General features: G+C 40.6%; 2 long non-coding RNA genes across 2 annotated transcripts in view; one reads left to right on the top strand and one right to left on the bottom strand.

Moving 5' to 3' along the window:
• Positions 1-5,916: 5,916 nt before the first annotated feature.
• On the bottom strand, positions 5,917-8,319 carry LOC145534973 (uncharacterized). The gene is made up of 2 exons (XR_014075145.1): positions 8,079-8,319; positions 5,917-6,649 (listed from the first exon to the last, which is right to left on the bottom strand). It is a non-coding gene; the product is annotated as an uncharacterized LOC145534973 (long non-coding RNA).
• Positions 8,320-8,389: 70 nt separating this feature from the next.
• Positions 8,390-17,200, top strand: part of LOC145534962 (uncharacterized) — an 83,033-nt gene continuing 74,222 nt past the window's right edge. Inside the window, exon 1 of the long non-coding RNA XR_014075135.1 lies at positions 8,390-8,478. This is a non-coding gene — a long non-coding RNA (uncharacterized LOC145534962). The remainder of the gene's footprint in view (positions 8,479-17,200) is intronic.

The raw sequence follows: 17,200 nt of genomic DNA, 5'->3' as shown, positions 1-17,200 counted from the left end.
TATTATTTTAATATCTATTTGTATATCTTAAATAGAGCAAATTACTTTTAGAAAAAAAAGAGGTCATGGTAGCAAGTAGCATATTGCAAGGCTCTTCTTTCCCTTCCCTAGAGCAAACGTTTGCTGTCAGGAACATTATCCACACTTTTCCATTCCAAGATGTAATAAGAATAGAGAACAGGGAAAACCAGCAAGAAACAAAAAAAAACACATTTTACATCAGGAAGATATGATGCCATGGCTAAGTGGACCTGTCCACTGTATGAAGAGGATATTTGTTTTTGTCTTGGGTGTCTAGCCCCCTTTCATTCCTTCTCTTATTTTCTCAAATATATTTCCCTCTGAAAGACTCTCCCTACTCCATTCACAATCTACATGTTTGCAGAGAATTCTGTGGAAGATGTGACTGAAGTTAAATCTAGTTATCAGGCTACAATGATTTATTCAAGCATATATTGTTCAGTCAAAGTCAAGGAGATACAAAAGATTTTGCAGGGAGTCATTGCAAAGAAACTCTTGCCTTTTCCCCTCCACTAGCTGAGACCAGGAGAGAATGTAAGTTCCAAAGCTGAAACAACTTTTTGACTGGGAGGCTTTCCTACTAGTCTGAGCATGAGAGCTGTGAGGTGGAAATCTAAGTGAGTAAACAGAGTGGGGGAAACTAGGTCCTGGTGGATTGTCAACTCTTCCAATCAAACTGGGTTTGACACTAGCCCTACCTCCGAGCTCTTCAGAACTGAAGGTCAATACACTCCCTTTAGGAATATGATTTGATTTTCCCCTTTCTTGCAACCCAACTGATCTTAACTGATAAATTTTTCATTAGCGGTAACATATCAAAATGAACCCACCTGTTAGTAACACAAACAATCACAATTTTGGCTGAAATGAGAGCTGTCTGTCCTCCATGCCCACCCATCTCCCACCTGCTGGGTCATCAGTTCCCTGGGGTCCCTCTCCTAACACCTTAGCATCTAATAATAAAGGGAACACAGCTGGCTCCATTCAGATCCAATACTTAGTCCTTTTGTCACAGAAATTGTCTAATCAAAACAACTAAAATTGCCTCCCCAGAAATTAAATCCTTCTTTTGACTAGAGACACTTGTACCAGCCAAAAACACTTGATGAAGACCCAGTGAGGGGGTCATTGTTATCTTCACTTTGAATATCTGAGAAAAATGAAGGAAACGAGATCAGTCCATGAGGAGGTAATTTGTTTCTACTGTCGAGTGTTTCACAACACAGGTGATGGTCTAAATTTAAAGATTCTTTAAACAGCATGTACCCAGACTAATGAAAATCAAAGTTCAAGGGCTTATTTCAATTCTGATGAACAATCCACCCATTTGTAAGGATTTATTGACTAGCTGGGGAATATTTAAAATTTGCATTTCACTTGCCACTTTAGAATTTTTTTCCAAGAGCGTTTAATCTTTTTCCTCTTTCTCTGTTCTTTAAAAGGTCTTGACTTGCTATTCTTAAATGAAATTATCCTTGTCTACTTCCTCTTCAGCAAAATGAAACCAACTTTAAATAACTCACCTAGATGGCTGAGTTTTAAAACTTTTTGAACAAATACTTTCTCTCAGAGTCCCTATGTGTTGAGATGTTTTATTCTATCCTATTCCATTCCATTCTATTTTAAAATATCTTGGTCAAGACCCACTAAATTGGCTGCTGCTGAAATGATTGATCTCTTCCAGAGTTGTTTGATATTTGTTTAGGAAAATCTTTGACTCAGAAAGCCCTTTTTTTTTTTCCTTTAGCTTCCTTCATCTTATGTCTAATCTAAGAATATTTTTAATCAGTCCATGAAAGTTACAATACCTGGAAGTCTTATATTTCTATTAGTTTCCCTGCACTTGGCTCCAAAGGGAGCTTTGTGGTCATCTGCCTTTTGAATGTAGGTGTGTTCTTTTGTTCTGCATAAAGAAGGCTGATACTACATTTCTCAGTCTCTTTTTCTCAACTACCAGTTAAGTTTATCCAAGAGGACACATTGGCAATTGAGTCACAGGCAGGGGAAGGGGAGAATCATATTTCTTGTTCTCTTTTAACACTGGCTGTGTCTCCCACATGATTTCCACTTTTGTTGGAAGTGTCTCTTCTGATTCTGGTGTCTATCTGATAGACTCAGCTCCTGACCTCTGTTAGTGCTTCATCATATTGTTCTTTGGCCCTAGGAGCAGCAGCAGCTTTTTGCTGGTATTAATCACTGAATTGTTTTCCATTCCCTTATTTGGCTTTGTGATTCTCCCAGTAACCTTGTTAACTAGTTTTCATACTAAATTCCTTCTACAAATGAACTTGCTTTCACTCTTTCTTTAGACTGGTACATTAGATTCATATATACCAGGATTGAATTACACTTGCTATTAATTTGACCCACATTTTGAACTTTAGTTCTGGGAATGGGTGGGCTTGAGGGTCCAATATTTGAAATAAATGAGTATCATAGAAAAGTGAGTCTGACATTCTGCATGAAGTTTTCTCTGGAGGCGTTTACCAATTCCTAAGAGGCTGAGAAACCAAAGAGATATTTGAAACATCAAAAAGCTGAGAGATGTATGTAATATCACAGAGAGAGAGAGAGAGAATTTTAAAGCCTGTCATGGAGGAAGGATCTTGGAAACAACACAGACATTTAGTTGAGACCCTTGAACAGCTCCTCCTAAGAATTAGGGCAAACTGGAAGGAGGCCAGTCCTCACAAAGCCTGAAACACAAGCTGAAGCCATCTTAATTCCTGATGAAATCAATGTAGACTTCTCAAGATAGTCTGTCAGAAGAAAATTCAATTCTATCTGGAAGAATATAAATCATCTAAGGCCTCTGTATTTTAAAAATATACAATAAAACTAACTAGGCACGACAGAAAAAATGTGACCATGTGGCTGAAAATCAAGGAAAAAAGATAAAAGGAACAGTCATAATGGGGAAAAAAACCCAACCTTTCAGATATACAATGTAACTCCAGCATTTGGAGTTATCAGAGAGGTACTGTACAGAAACTATAGTTCACATGTTGAAGAAAATAAAAAAATTCAGTGGAGAACTGCAACCTATAAAAGAATAAAATGGAAATTTTAGAACTGAAATAATTCCAGTAGATGGGCTCAACAGAAGTTTGTTGCAACAAAACTAATCGTGAACTGAAAGAGTGAAATAAAATATGCAGTAGAAAATATGTAGATTGAATCGCAAAGATAAATATATGAAGAAAAAAAAAAGTAGCATGCTAAGAGGTTTAAACAGGAGAGAAAGAGGGAGAAAAAGAGGGGCGTGGGAGCTGTAAGAAATGTTTGAAGAGTTATAGGCTAAGAATTTCACAAAATTTAATGAAAGACCTGAAGACCAAAATCAAGAGATTCTGCAAGCCATAGCAGAATAAATCTGAAATCAACACTTGAATACAGTATAGTAAATCTACTGTGCTGCTAAGTCACTTCAGTCGTGTCCAACTTTGTGTGACCCCATAGACGGCAGCCCACCAGGCTCCGCCGTCCCTGGGATTCTCCAGGCAAGAACACTGGAGTGGGTTGCCATGTCCTTCTCCAGTGCGTGAAAGGGAAAAGTGAAAGTGAAGTCTCTCAGTCGTGTCCGACTCTTAGCGACCCCATGGACTGTAGCCTACCAGGCTCTTCTGTCCATGGGATTTTCCAGACAAGAGTACTGGAGTGGGGTGCCATTGCCTTCTCCGAAATCTGCTGTAACCAAAGTCAAAATGAAAATCTTAAATGCAGCCAGAGGAAAAGAAGGCTCATTAAATTCACAGTAGCAGCAGTAAGACTGACACAAACAGCAGAGGGTAAAACAAGACCAAATTCTAAAAGAAAACATTCACTGACCTATTGTTCAATATTGCAAAAATGATGGAAAAATACTTTACAGACAAACAAAATTTATCGCCAGTAGTCCCATGATAAAATAAAAAAATGAAATTATGAAAAGAGACACATCATGATTAAAGGCTTTGTTCAGCTGGAAATTATAGAAACATGAATTTGTACTTAAGATTAATTACTCAAGCTTAAATACATACATAAGGCAAAATGATGTATGTAAAAGATCTTGGCAAATCCAAAATCATAGTGAAGATTTTAGCATCTCTCTTACAGTAACTGATAAGAAATCAGTGGAACTATAGAAGACTTTCATAATAACAAAAAATGTGTTAACAAATAGAAACAAATGTTGTCTGATTATGTAAATATAATCAAACCCTCCAGAATGTATTATCTTTTACATATGAAATTTTTATCAAAATAGACCACATGATGGCCTGAAAGCCACGAATTTCAAAAAATTGAAGTCAAACAGAGTATATTTTCTGACCACAGTGGAATGCATCTAGAAATAAAATCCCCAAATTCTTGAATATTAAGTAAAGCACATTTAAAAAACAGTGGGCCAAAGAATAAATCACAACGTAAATTTGAAAATATTTTCACTCAAATAACCATGAAAATGTAGTATTTAAATACTTGTAGGCTACAACTAAAGCTATGCTTAGAGGAATCTTACAACTTAACTTGATACATTATAAAAGATTGAAACTAGATGTTCTAAGCACGTATCACAAAAAGTCAGGGAAAAGAGACACAAAAGAAGGAGTATTTTATTTATTTATAATTAATTTATTTTATCTATAGTACTTGATTAAAAATTAGCAAAGTCAATTACTATTTCTGTGCATGCTGTCGCTTCAGTCATATCCGGCTGTTTGTGACCCCATGGACTGTAGTCCACTAGGCTCCTCTGTCCATGAGATTTTCCAGGCAAAGATACTGGAGCAGGTTGCCATTTCCTCCTCTAGGGAGGAAGATCCCTCTAGGGGATCTTCCCCACCCAGGAATCGAATGTGTGAGAGCAGGCAGGGCTACCGTTTGTTAAATGACCCAATGAGTGAATATGCACAGGGCCTAGAACCAGGTGTGGTATATCATTGACACTCAGTACAGGTTCTGAGTGGATCCCATAGGTTCTACCTCCAAAAGGCATTCTTGGTCTGTTTGTGTTTCTCCATCTTCACCAACTTTGCCACATCCAAGCCTCCATCACCTCTGGCCTGAGCAACTAACCAGTTCCCAACTAGCTTCCCAATTTCCACACTTGCCCTTATGCCTCACCCTGCCCACCAGTCATCTTTGCAAAATATGGACCAGAATTGTGTCCCTCCCTGCCTAAGACCTTCTGATGATGTCCCACTGCTTGTGGCTGTGGCCTGCCAGGTCCTAAATGATTTGGCCCTGCCCACCTTACTAACCTCTCCTGGAGCTATTCTATTTCTGTGAAACATTGTTAAAATTGACATTTCCTTAGCAAAGATGAACGTGAGAGTAAAGAGAGGATTATATTACCTATATCTGGAATAAAAAAAGAGAACATAGCCATAGATTTAACATATATTAAAATGTTAATAAGAAATACAACCGTGGGACTTCCCTGGCTGTTTCAGTGGTTAAGACTCCAAGCTTCCAAGACAGGGGGTGTGTGTTCCATCCCTGGTCCAGGGAAACTGGAACCCCACATTCCATGTAGCCTGGCCAAAAAATAAAAAAGAAATACAATTGCAAACAGAGGCCATTGTATATGAAAAAGGAAGACCTTTCATATCAGAGTCATGAGCTGAGGAGAGCAAAGGACTTCCATGATTAAACAGAAATGATGGAAGTGGGAGCTGTTCCAGGGGAACAGACCTGAACCCTGCAGTAACCATATCTTCTGAGGTCCACTAATTTCTCTGTTTTCATATGTCACTCCCATCCCTCTCCAACTCCTCCCCACCCTTTAGTCCAGGAGGCTTTTGGAAGGAGACCACTATCTCCCACCACGTGTCTCCCATGTATGATGCTTACACACAAGATAGCACTCCATCATTTAAGGACTAGTGATGTTGCAAACCAAAGCCAAGATTTTGGGCCTAATTGACTCCCACTTTATTCCCTCATCACATTCTTTACCCAAGGCAAAGACCTTGTAAAAATGAATTACATGGAGAAAAGGAAATATAATTAACAATTCAAAAAATACCTTTTAGTCAAATTTTTCTTGTCACTGCCTGTTTTCAATTCTTGTTTTATATCTTCCAGAGTATTCTTGCAGTTAATACATACAGCTTATCAAAATTTTTTTTAATCTTTTAAGCAGAGTTCCAGCTGCTTAGTTGATAGCTGAGTATCTTTAATATGATTGTGATTCAAGAACTTCTCAGAGGAATATGCATCTGAAAACCTCTCAACAGCATCATGAATAGTATTTGAAGAGTCCTATTTAGATAGAAGTCAGGCCAGATATTTTGTTAGTTATCCTTTCAGATTCAAGAAAATTTTACTTGTTTGTTTTCTTCAGAAGATTTTACACTTATTTCAATGGGATGTAAAGGAAATATATTCATGAAATGTAGTAGATCCATGATTTCTGGTTGCTTTCATTCATATATATATATACATATATATATATATAGGCTGTATTAGGTCTTCACTGTTACTTGCAAGCTTTCTCTAGTTGTGGTGAGCAGGAGCTACTCTTCGTTTTGGTACATGGGCTTCTTATTGCGATGGCTTCTCTTTTTGCAGAGTAGGTTCTCTAGGCATGCAGGCTTCACTGGTTTCAGTATGCAGGCTCAGTAGTTGCAGCACAAGGGCCCTAGAATGCACAAGTTTTAGTAGTTGTGGTACTAGGGCTTAGTTGCCCTGCATCATGTGATATCTTCCTGGACCAGGGATCGAACCCATGTCCCATGTTGTCCCCTGCATTGGCAAGCAGTTTCTTAACCACTGAACCTCTTGGGAGCCCCAATATTGTCCCACTACTCCAAAATTAAGAAGTCTCAGTGGTACTCAATTTCCCACCAAGAAACATTTTTCAAATGCCTTGAATTTAAAACATAAATCCATTCACTCTGGCCTACCTCTGCTTATTTGTATAGAATTATTCTATCTTTATGAGCTAATTAGAAATGTAATTTGGATTTGCTTTGTAATCCATGAAAGCCTTAAGCTATATCCTCACTGATTTCACTGAGTGCTTAACTTTTAATAGGAGCAGTAGGACACAATTCTTATTTTCACCTCAGAGTTCTAGTCTCTTTACTTTGTTATTTAGAGTTAAGATGATATAGTTATTTCAGTACACAAATGAACATTTAGTGTACAAAATCTTTGGCTCCCTGTGTCTCTTCCTTTTTAATCTTTCCCAGATGCTGGATATAGTCTGCACTTAGACGTGAGAAAGGCTCATGGGAGCTTTCACTCCTGATTCACAGCCCTAAGGAAACCAAAAGCTGGGCTTCCTTCTTTTGAATCCCCAAAATCTCTCTTTGGTGACATTCTACACCGATAAATAAGCTCCTGATAATCCCTCATTGCTGAGACTCTGCAATGACCAGGGATATCTGAGCCTTTAAGCCACCTTATCCAAATTTCAAGGACTATGGCCCAAGGCCTTTTTGAGTGAGGAAATTAAATAGTCTTCCCAATAAAGGAAACAAATATTTCACATCAAAATGGATAGTACATTTTTGACTAGCTTGTCTAGTCTACCTTACAACAAACATACTTTTGTCATGGACGCACATGCTCCATATCTTCAACGGCAGCTGATACATGGAAGTTTAATTCCAGGCATACTATAAATTGATGGGAGCTTCAAATGAGTTAACTATTTAAGTCCCCCCTCCCCCTCTCCTAGGGCACAAGATTGAAAAGTAGAGTTAATCCAGGTAAACCATGTGCAAGGGAAATCTACTTAGTATGTCTCATCCAGGATTATTCTAGTTACTACTGCTGCCTAACAAATTCCTCTAAAACTTAATAAAATGCTGGTAGCTCAGTTGTGTCTGAATCTTTGCAATCCCATAGACTGTAGCCCACCAGGCTCCTCTGTCCATGGGATTATCCCAGTAAGAATACTGAAATGGGTTGCCATTCCCTTCTCCAGGGGTCTTCCCGACCTAAGGATTGAATTCAGGTCTCCCACATTGCAGGCAGATTCTTTACCACTGAGCCACCTATAAAACGACCTCTGTTTTGCTCAAAATCTTATGGGCAAGAAATTTGGAAGAGGCTCATATTACTTGGGTTCTGTCATGTAGGTACAGTCAGATACTGGCTGGAGCTGCAAGACTGTGAAAGCTTGACAGGCTGGATATGCAGAACAATTAATTCACAAAACTGATAGTGATTGTTGGTTTTCTGCTGGGAATTCATCTGGGTTGTTGAACTGGTTTATGTCCATACATGACCTTTCTATCATGTTGGTCTCAGCGTAGTTGGACATTTTGCACAATGACTCAGGGGTCCAAAAGTCAGTGTCCTGGATCATAAGAATGGAGATTACCTCACCTTCTGTGACTCAGCCTTACAAGTCACACAGCATCACTTGTCCACATTCTGTTGATTCCATAGGAATCACATTCCTGCCCAGATTCAAGAGGGATTGGAGAAAGACTCTACCTGTTGATGCTGAAGAGCAAGGTCGGTGATGGGGATGTGGGATGAAAGTGTTCTAATCCATTTGGGGAAATATAATTTGTCTCAAAGATAATGCAATATTAGAATCTTCAGGTAGACCAAGAAGTGCCCAAAAAGTCACTGCTGAATGTATAACTGGAAAAGGCAGCTGAGATTCCAGTAAACCTACACAGAGGTCAAGTGGAAGCTGAAGTTGAGGCCAGGAGGATGACTTAGGTGTCCATATGAGTGTTTTCTCTCTCAAAAAATACACAGACACCAACTGGACAAGAAGTTTCCTTTGTCTCCCACTTCTGGTCCCCCTTGAGGATCTGACCAAGAGGACTTCAAGAAATGAGACAAAGAAGGAAAAAATTCCCATTTTATATGGCATTCATAGAAAGTAGATTCATAGAAAACATTGATTAAATTTGGTACCTACAAACTACAGTAATGACTATGTCTTTGTGGATACTCTGAAAATTAATGACAAAACCGGGTAGATCCTTCCTCAAATGATGGGTGACATCAGTTTGAGTAGAGAGAGGAAGAAGAGGCTTGTAACAAAGTTGCCCAATCATGGAGTGGTAGAGTTTCATTTGTGTGTTCTTTTCAGAGGCTGTCCTACTAAACAGTATTTTATAATTTTCTGAGACTGAGTTTTTTTCCACTGGGACGGATGTGCTTTCTGTAATGCTTTAGAGACCCTCCTCTTTTGGGTTATCTCACAGGAGATTTCCCAAAGGGGCCTTGATTCTTTCTACGACTGGAGATGAAGCATGACCTCTGAAGATCAGCAAAAGAGTGAAATTAATGTGTTTTTGATCAAGACACAATTTGGGGTGTCCTGTTGTCACATTTAATCTTCAAAACAATTCTGAGATATCAAGAGTATTATTCTCCCTTGACAGATAAGTCATATGCTAATTGTTAAAGGGTAGATTCTAAGTAAGGTTTTCATAGCTAGTGTTCTCTGTGTCATAATTAAAAAAAAAAAAAAAAAAAGATGTGTCAAATACTGAAGCTCTGGTCTTCATCCTACTCTTCAGTGCTTTTTAGGATCCCAGTGACGTTCAGAAGAAGATATTTGCTGTTAATACTTTTGTTCTTCTTGATCTTCTCTAAAGTGCTGTTTTTATTTCCTTCAACTCACAGAGGAAGCCTCAATATAAGAAAAACAAAGCCCATGGCAAAATAGAAGTTATAGAGAATTCTGTTTGTAATCATGCTGAGATCTAAACATGGGCAGTCAATCCCTGGACTCAAAGGTGGACAGTCTTAAGACAGTTTGAATGGGATAGGGATACACATGGACTTCTACTCCAGCTTAGAGACAGAGGCTCTTTTACAGGGATCACTTTTGTGCAGATGAACATCACATGCCACATGGATCTACCCAAAACTCAGTGGATAAAGTCATTTCAAGCCTGAGGTGACAGGGAACCAGAGATAGCATTCTAGGATTCCATACTTATAGTTACAAATTTATGGTAACTATGAAATTACATTTCAGAAAATGGGATTTGACTGAATGCTACTAAGTATTTTACTCATTTTTGCAAATCTAGAATTTGTTTGTATATCCAAAAAGGGGTACTGAAATTCTACTGTGTGCCAAGCAATGAGGATGTATCAATATGTAAAGAAGACATGATCTCTAGCCTCAGGAATCAGTCTAGTTGGGCAAGCATACAATACACAATTAAAAAATTACTTTGAAGTCACCAGTTTTGATAAGTACTATGAGAAAAAATTGTACAGTGCAAAGATGGGAATTAGAATGACCAGCTCTTAAAGGATCAGCAGAAAATGCCTTGCTGTGAAGCTGAGAGCTGAGTGCTATGAGAATCCATGAGAAGAGTGAGCTGGGCAGAGATATAAGGTCTATATGGATGGAAGTGCAGAAGAGGAAAATTGTGCATGGCCTTTCAAGAACTGTAAGAAGCTGATTATCCTGGATCATGATGCACAAGGAGAAACGTGGGTGATGGTGGGCTGGAGGAGATAGGTCAGGACCAGGACATGCCAGCCATGTGGGCCGTGGGCAAAACATTGCTTTTATTCTAAGTGTAGCAGGTAGCTGTTGCAGGCTCCTTGAGAAAAGAGGGATGTGAGCTGATTTACATCTAAATAGTCATTTGTGGACAAGATAAGTATTTGATCCTCAGCACTTTCCTGAAGGCTAAATTAATAATGAAATATACCAGGGCTCTTTTCTAGAGAGCCAATAATGGGCTATAATCTATTTCCCTTTGCTTCTTCTATATTCATCTGAATGCTCTAGGAGCAAGCAACAGGAAAGAAATTCTTGGTAACCAACCAACTTGAGTTTTGATGCATGGCTGTGCTATAACCAGAACTACCCCAACCAGCTGACTTGACGGAATCTCTTCAAAACAGAAGGTAGTGAGCTGAGCTCAGAGGGTAGACACTGAGAGGAAGAAACAGATAGGAAGCTGGCAATTAGAGAACATCCACCTTCTAACCCAAGCTCAGTGATACTGGGGTTCTATGAAAAGCATGACCTATAGGGCAGATCACTTGTTTAATGCAGGAGCAGATCTCTGTATTGGGCAGACTCCTGAGTCCAGAGAGAACTGTCTGCATCAATTTATTTGACATCAGATATGAAACCCACTTCTGAGTTTTAGTAGCTGGCAAGACCAAGGCTGCCACTGCCTGGATGAGAGTTCAGGTGAAGACTTCTAGTCCAGAGAGCATGGCAGTGAACACAGAAGTAGAACAGAGTAGATGAATCATTACTGCCCAGTGCCCACTTTTGCTTACGTCGTGTTTTAAGGACGAGAGAGAGATGACATCTTTTTTTCCTGTAGTAGTAGGGGACACAAGTGACAATTCAGGGTATGTTCAGGGAGATGTAAGTATCTGATGGGCTGTTTTAATCTATACCTTTTGCCTACTGCTCTGTATATCTAGAGGACACTCTGGAATGATATTGACACATCACTATGAAACCCCTATCCACTGGCAGGAGCTTTCCTGCTCAGGAGGAGGCAGCAAGCCTGTGAACAGGCTGAACATGGTGCTGTACTGGAAAACAGCGAAACCATCAACCAAGCTGCATTTCCTCCTCAAAATGCCTTCCAAACTGGCCACCACTCAAAGCAAGAGGATGAGACTGAAGTCCAGAGAAGACCTCTGTAATTGTAACAGCCACAGGGAAGAGATCAAAATCTTCATTGGAATAATAAAAAGGGAATCTGATAAGCAGTGCCTAGTTCCTGGGGCAATGAAGGCACTATACAGAAGGGGGGGACAGAGACCATATCCCAACCAGAGCCCAACATGCTTTTCATTCCACCTGAGAGAAAACTCAAATATTAGAGTATCCAAGTGTCCTAGCAGTTGTGTCACTAAACCATGATTCTTAAGGTCACAGAGTCAAATGACCACAAGAGATATGTTGTGAATAATACAATAAGAAGTGGTAGGGACTCCAGTAAATGGGAGAACATATGTTAGTTTCAAGTCCAGCAATTAGCTGTTCATTTCTGTCATATCATTGACATGTTAAATTCTGAAGCCCGTATTACCAGATATTTCAAGGTTTAAGAATAACCATGTATATGGTCCAAAAGGGTACATGTACTCAAATGTTCATTGCAGCACTGTTTATAATAGCCAAGACGTGGAAGCAACCTAAATATCCATCGACAGAAGAATAGATAAAGATGTGGTGCATAAGTATAATGGAATATTACTGAGCCATTACAAAGAATGAAATAATGCCATTTGCAGCAACATAGATAGACCTAGAGATTGTCATACCATGTGAAGTAAGTCAGATAGAGAAAGAAATATTGTATGACATCCGTTATATTCAGAATCTTAAAATAAATGATACAAATGAAGTTATTTACAAAACAAAAACAGACCCACAGACTTATAAGATGAACTTATGGTTGCCAGGGGGCAAGGATTGGTGGGGAGGGATAGTTAGGGAGTTTGGGATTGACATGTACATACTGCTGTATTTAGAGTGAACAGGCAACAAGGACCTATGATATAGCATGGGGAACTCTGTTCAGTGTTATGTGGTAGCCTGGATGGGAGGAGAGTTTGGGAGAGAATGGATACATGTGTATATATGGCTGAGTCCCTTTGCTTTCTACCTGAAACTATAATCTGTTGTACTCTGATATAAAATAAAAAAATTTTTAAATGAATAACCAGAATTTAAATGTGTCTAGAATTTAAATGGCATATCCCATTTAAAAAAATTATTGTGTAACTTGGTTGAAAACATTGTGTGGACAGAACCTAACACATCTGCAGTGCTGCACCTGTCCTGGAGGCTATTATTTGTAACCTGGAGCTTTGCAAAGATAATGATTATATATGGTGGTTCTCTTGCTCACTCTAATCCAATCTAATTCTCTGTGGGACTCTAGGTCTGCTGGTAAGAATAGCAACAAAGTGAGTTTTATGCACAGCAAATGAGATTGTGACTAGATGACCTGGCTGTAAGCTCCTTAGCTACCAGAATAATGTGACAGATTCTCATCCCAGGACATAGCTGTATGTGAGGATGGTGTTTTATCCCTGAGGCTTCAGGGGCAAACCCATCTTGCAAGATCTGAGCCTGCACAGGATCTTTGCTTCAGGATTGACTAACAGCGAGGGCTTCCCAGGTGGCTCAGTGGTAAAGAATCCACCTGCCAATGCAGGAGACTTGGATGACATGGGTTCTATCCTTGGGGTCAGGAAGATCCCCTGGAGAAGAAAAGGGCAACCCACTCCAGTATTCTTGCCTGGGAAAGCCCATGGACAGAGGAACCTGATGGGCTACAGTCCATGGGGTTGCAAAAGAGCCAGACACAACTTAGCAACTGAGTACACACACAATGAATGATGAGCACAGTCTGTTCTCTGTATTGCTGGCCTAATCTGATCAAGTCCCCATGTCCATTGGCCAGGGCTATAGTTGCAACTGACAGGATCCAACTTTAAAGAGGGAAGCTTTAACAGACTGGAGAGGACCAAGCAGACACTCCATTGCTGGAGCAGAGGCACGGAGGCCAAGGTGAGACATCACTCTTGGGCCCCAGCTGCAGGTTTCATTCTCTGTAGGCTCTGGAAAACAGCTCTTGATTTTTACCCATTTACTGCGGCTGGCTACTTTGGAAAAAAATGCCTCTAAATATTTCATGGTCAGCTTCCCCCTCCCAGAGCCTTCACAGGAAGATCAAGTCCTTCTTCTTTGTCTCATTAATTCACAAGAGGTACTTTGTTTCATATGATGGAAAATTCCTTTGTTGGAAAGGAGAAGAAGCATTGTTCTGTGGGGAATCAGATGCAAAACATTTTCCTAACATCTGTCTGAGGCAAGCCAGACCTCAGGGAATGGCCAGGAGAGAGTGTGAGATGCAGCAGTAGCAGTCCAGCCCTGCCCTGCTGCTCAGTTCTCTGAGGTCCAAAAGATGCTGAGGGAGATGGGCAGACATTGTCCTAGGATGGTGACCCTTGAAATTGCAAGGGCCGTGAATGGATCTATGGAAATATTGGGTCTAAATTTCTCAAAGTCTGATTTATAAAGAGGCCTGAAAAACAGCCACACACTCATACACACAGCTCATGATTTAGACTGTCATCTGGGAGAAGCTGTACCCAGTTCAATGTTTGGAGGATGGACCCTTTAGTCATGAAATAGCCGACACAGATGAGACCCATGGCCAGCATCACCACCTGGCATAAACTCTGGTTATCAACATTCTTCCCTGGTTCATCTCAGAGGTTGGAAGCATTGCTCAGCCTACTCTGAGCCCCCTACAGAGCACCTGGGCCCAGTGTGAGCACACAGAGCTGGCCGGCTGGCTCTTTTCTTTCCTCAGTCTTTCTCAGAACGAGTAAGGTCTACCAGCAGGTTTGGAAATTGTAGCCAATGCAGTGTGTTAATATCACCAACCCTTACTCACATCATGGAAAAGTGAAACAGCCACATTATACCTGGGATGGGTATATACCTGTATGGGATGGGTGATGTGCTAGAGTGGCCCCCCTACTTGTCCCGTTCAGACTGGAGAGATGGAGGGTCATCCCTGAAAAAGTCCTAAGCAGAATGAGCACACTCATTCCAGTGAGCACACACTCACCAAGGCAGGGACACAGGGTGTCACACAAATACCCATGAGCCAGTGAACGTCCCCCTCCCATACCTTTATCAGTCAAATGTAGTCTACCTTATGCTGCATAGCCCTTGGCCCCAGATTGCAGTGATGTATATAACACAGAGCCTTTATTTCTCATATCCCATGTCTTTATAACAGATGGAGTGTGGTTGTGTCCCATATCTTCATCCTAAGACCAAAGATGAAGGGTTAGCCTCGATCTGGGATGAGAGTGATGGGGAACTACACTGTGGCTCCTAAAACTTCAGTTTATGAGTGGTATCCATTTATACTGCTATTTTCTTTTTTTATGAATGATTTTATTTATTTGGCTGCACTGGGCCTTTCTTGCTGTGTGCAGGCTTTCTCTAGTTGTGATGAGTAGGGGCTACCTCTTCATTTTGGTGTTTGGGCTTCTTACTGCAGTGGCTTCTCTTGTTGTGGAGCATGGGCTTGAGGCATGCAGGCTTCAGCAGTTGTGGCTCACAGACCACATGCCCCGTGGCACGTGGGATCTTTCCAGACTAGGAATTGAACCCATGTCTTCTGCATTAGCACGCAGACTCTTACCACTGAGCCACCAGGGAGGCCCTATACTTCTGTTTTCTTAGTCAAAGCAAATCATCAAACCAAGTAAGAATCACTGGGAAAGAGAAATACAATACTCCTGTGTGAGAATAGCATCTACTTGGGAAGGATGATACACTATTTCTCACTTTGTTTCTTGCAAGGTATATCCTACCTTGGGAAAAGGAAGCATGAAGTTTAGAAAAATAATCTATTTATTAATTTAATGTTAATTTAGTAAGTACCGTATGTCAGAAAATTCTAGGCATCAGAGATACAACAAAGCAGGACAAATTCTTACTCTTAAAGAGCTTAGATTCTAGGAGGGGAGACAAAACAGATATTTAAATATATAATATATTCATGATTGGTGCTATGGAAAATAATACAGCAAGTAAGAGGGAAAGAAAGTACCTAGGTGTGTATTTGTGCATGTGTGGTGTTTTATTTAGGACCAGGAAGTTGGTGGCTGGCTTTAAGTGGAGGCATGACATTATCCTTCTGCATTTTGAAAGGTTACCCTGGCTGCTGACTGGCAGAGGCAGACGCAGGATGAGGTGGGGGCTTTTGTGGGAATTCAAGCTAGAGTTGGTGGTGATCTGAAGCAGGATGGTGGTGGTAGTGAGGGGGTGTGAAAGTGGTCAGACTTTGAATATATTCTGAAAATGAATAATGGGTTTGTTGATGGATTGGATTAGGGGAATAGGAGAAAAAGAGAATTTGAGGATGACTTGGGTATTTTGTCTTGAGAGGTTAAAACAGATGAGCTGTATTTATCAAGACATTGAGCTGTATGGGGAGAGGTTTGGGGATAAAGGGAAGGGGGCAAGGAGAAATTTCAACCTTGGCCTTGTGATGTTTGAGATTCCTATTGGGCACCTGATGGAGATGTCATGTGGGCAGTTGTAAATGTGGTTTTGGAGATCAGAGAGAGATGTTCAGCCTGGATATTTCAATCTTGAGTCATCATTTGTTTGCTTTTAAGGCCATGAAGCCAGATGAGATGACTCAGGGAGTGATGTGGGCAGAGAAATGGCCTGAGCTCAGAATTTGGAGGGGAAACTAGTGAAGGAGGCTGGGAAGGGGCTCCCAGCAAGGCTGAGTGAAACCAAGAGAGGTGTTATGGAAGCATGTAGAGGTTGTTCCAAGGAAGAGGGAATGACCAACAATGTCCAGAGTGGCTGGAGGAACTGAGCAAAGCCACCCATGGAGCCAAGGGTGGCAGAGAAAAGCTGCTACACAGATAGGCTGTCTTGGGAGAAAAAAAAAACAACAACAACAGCACATGATCTCCACCTTTCTGAACTCTCTTAGCCACAGTTACTGAGGATTCTCAATGTCCAGACTGAGCACACCCAGACTGCTGTAGGCTCGGAATCACAGGCTTTCAGCTTGCTCAGACTCCAGCCTGTGGAGTGTGGAGGCCGTTTGGAATGGCTGGGTGTCAGGCACTTGAAAATCCACTGAGCCACATTTGCTTAATCACATGTAATCCACATAAAACTGGCCCAAATACAGCAAGTTGCTTTCAGAAGTAAAACTAGAATGACTTCCAAAGAGCCCTTTATTGAAGACGCTTTAAGAAGCACTAAATAGGGATTATTAGCTAACCCAGATCTAAAACTCTGCAATTCCTTTCCTTGGTCTCTTTCTTACCTTTTCATTTATAAGATGCTGAAGCTGCCCCTTGATCTCTCCTTTCACAGCTACTAACTCTCAGAAACCCTGTGTTAACACTACCGAGGCTGACTCTTTCCTCTTTCCCCTTCTTCTGTCTTTGGCTCTATTGTCTGTTTATTTTCCTATCGTGCATAGCTTTCTGTCCTTTTTAATGTAGATTAATTTAGTTTTTCTGGTGGTCTTTCCATTTTCTTTTCTTCCTTTGCTTGCTATGTTGCTTCAGTTGTGTCCAACTCTGTGTGACCCCATAGACTGTAATCTGCCAGGCTCCTCAGTGCTTGGGATTCTCTAGGCAAGCATACTGGAGTGGGTTTCCATGCCCTCCTCCAGGGGATCTTTGCAACCCAGGGATTGAACCCATGTCTCTTATG

The sequence above is a fragment of the Giraffa tippelskirchi genome, chromosome 2, assembly GCF_054371585.1.
Source record: "Giraffa tippelskirchi isolate mGirTip1 chromosome 2, T2T-mGirTip1v1.2.pri, whole genome shotgun sequence".
Classification (NCBI taxonomy): Eukaryota; Metazoa; Chordata; class Mammalia; order Artiodactyla; family Giraffidae; genus Giraffa; species Giraffa tippelskirchi.
This window is presented reverse-complemented; position numbering and strand designations above follow the sequence as displayed.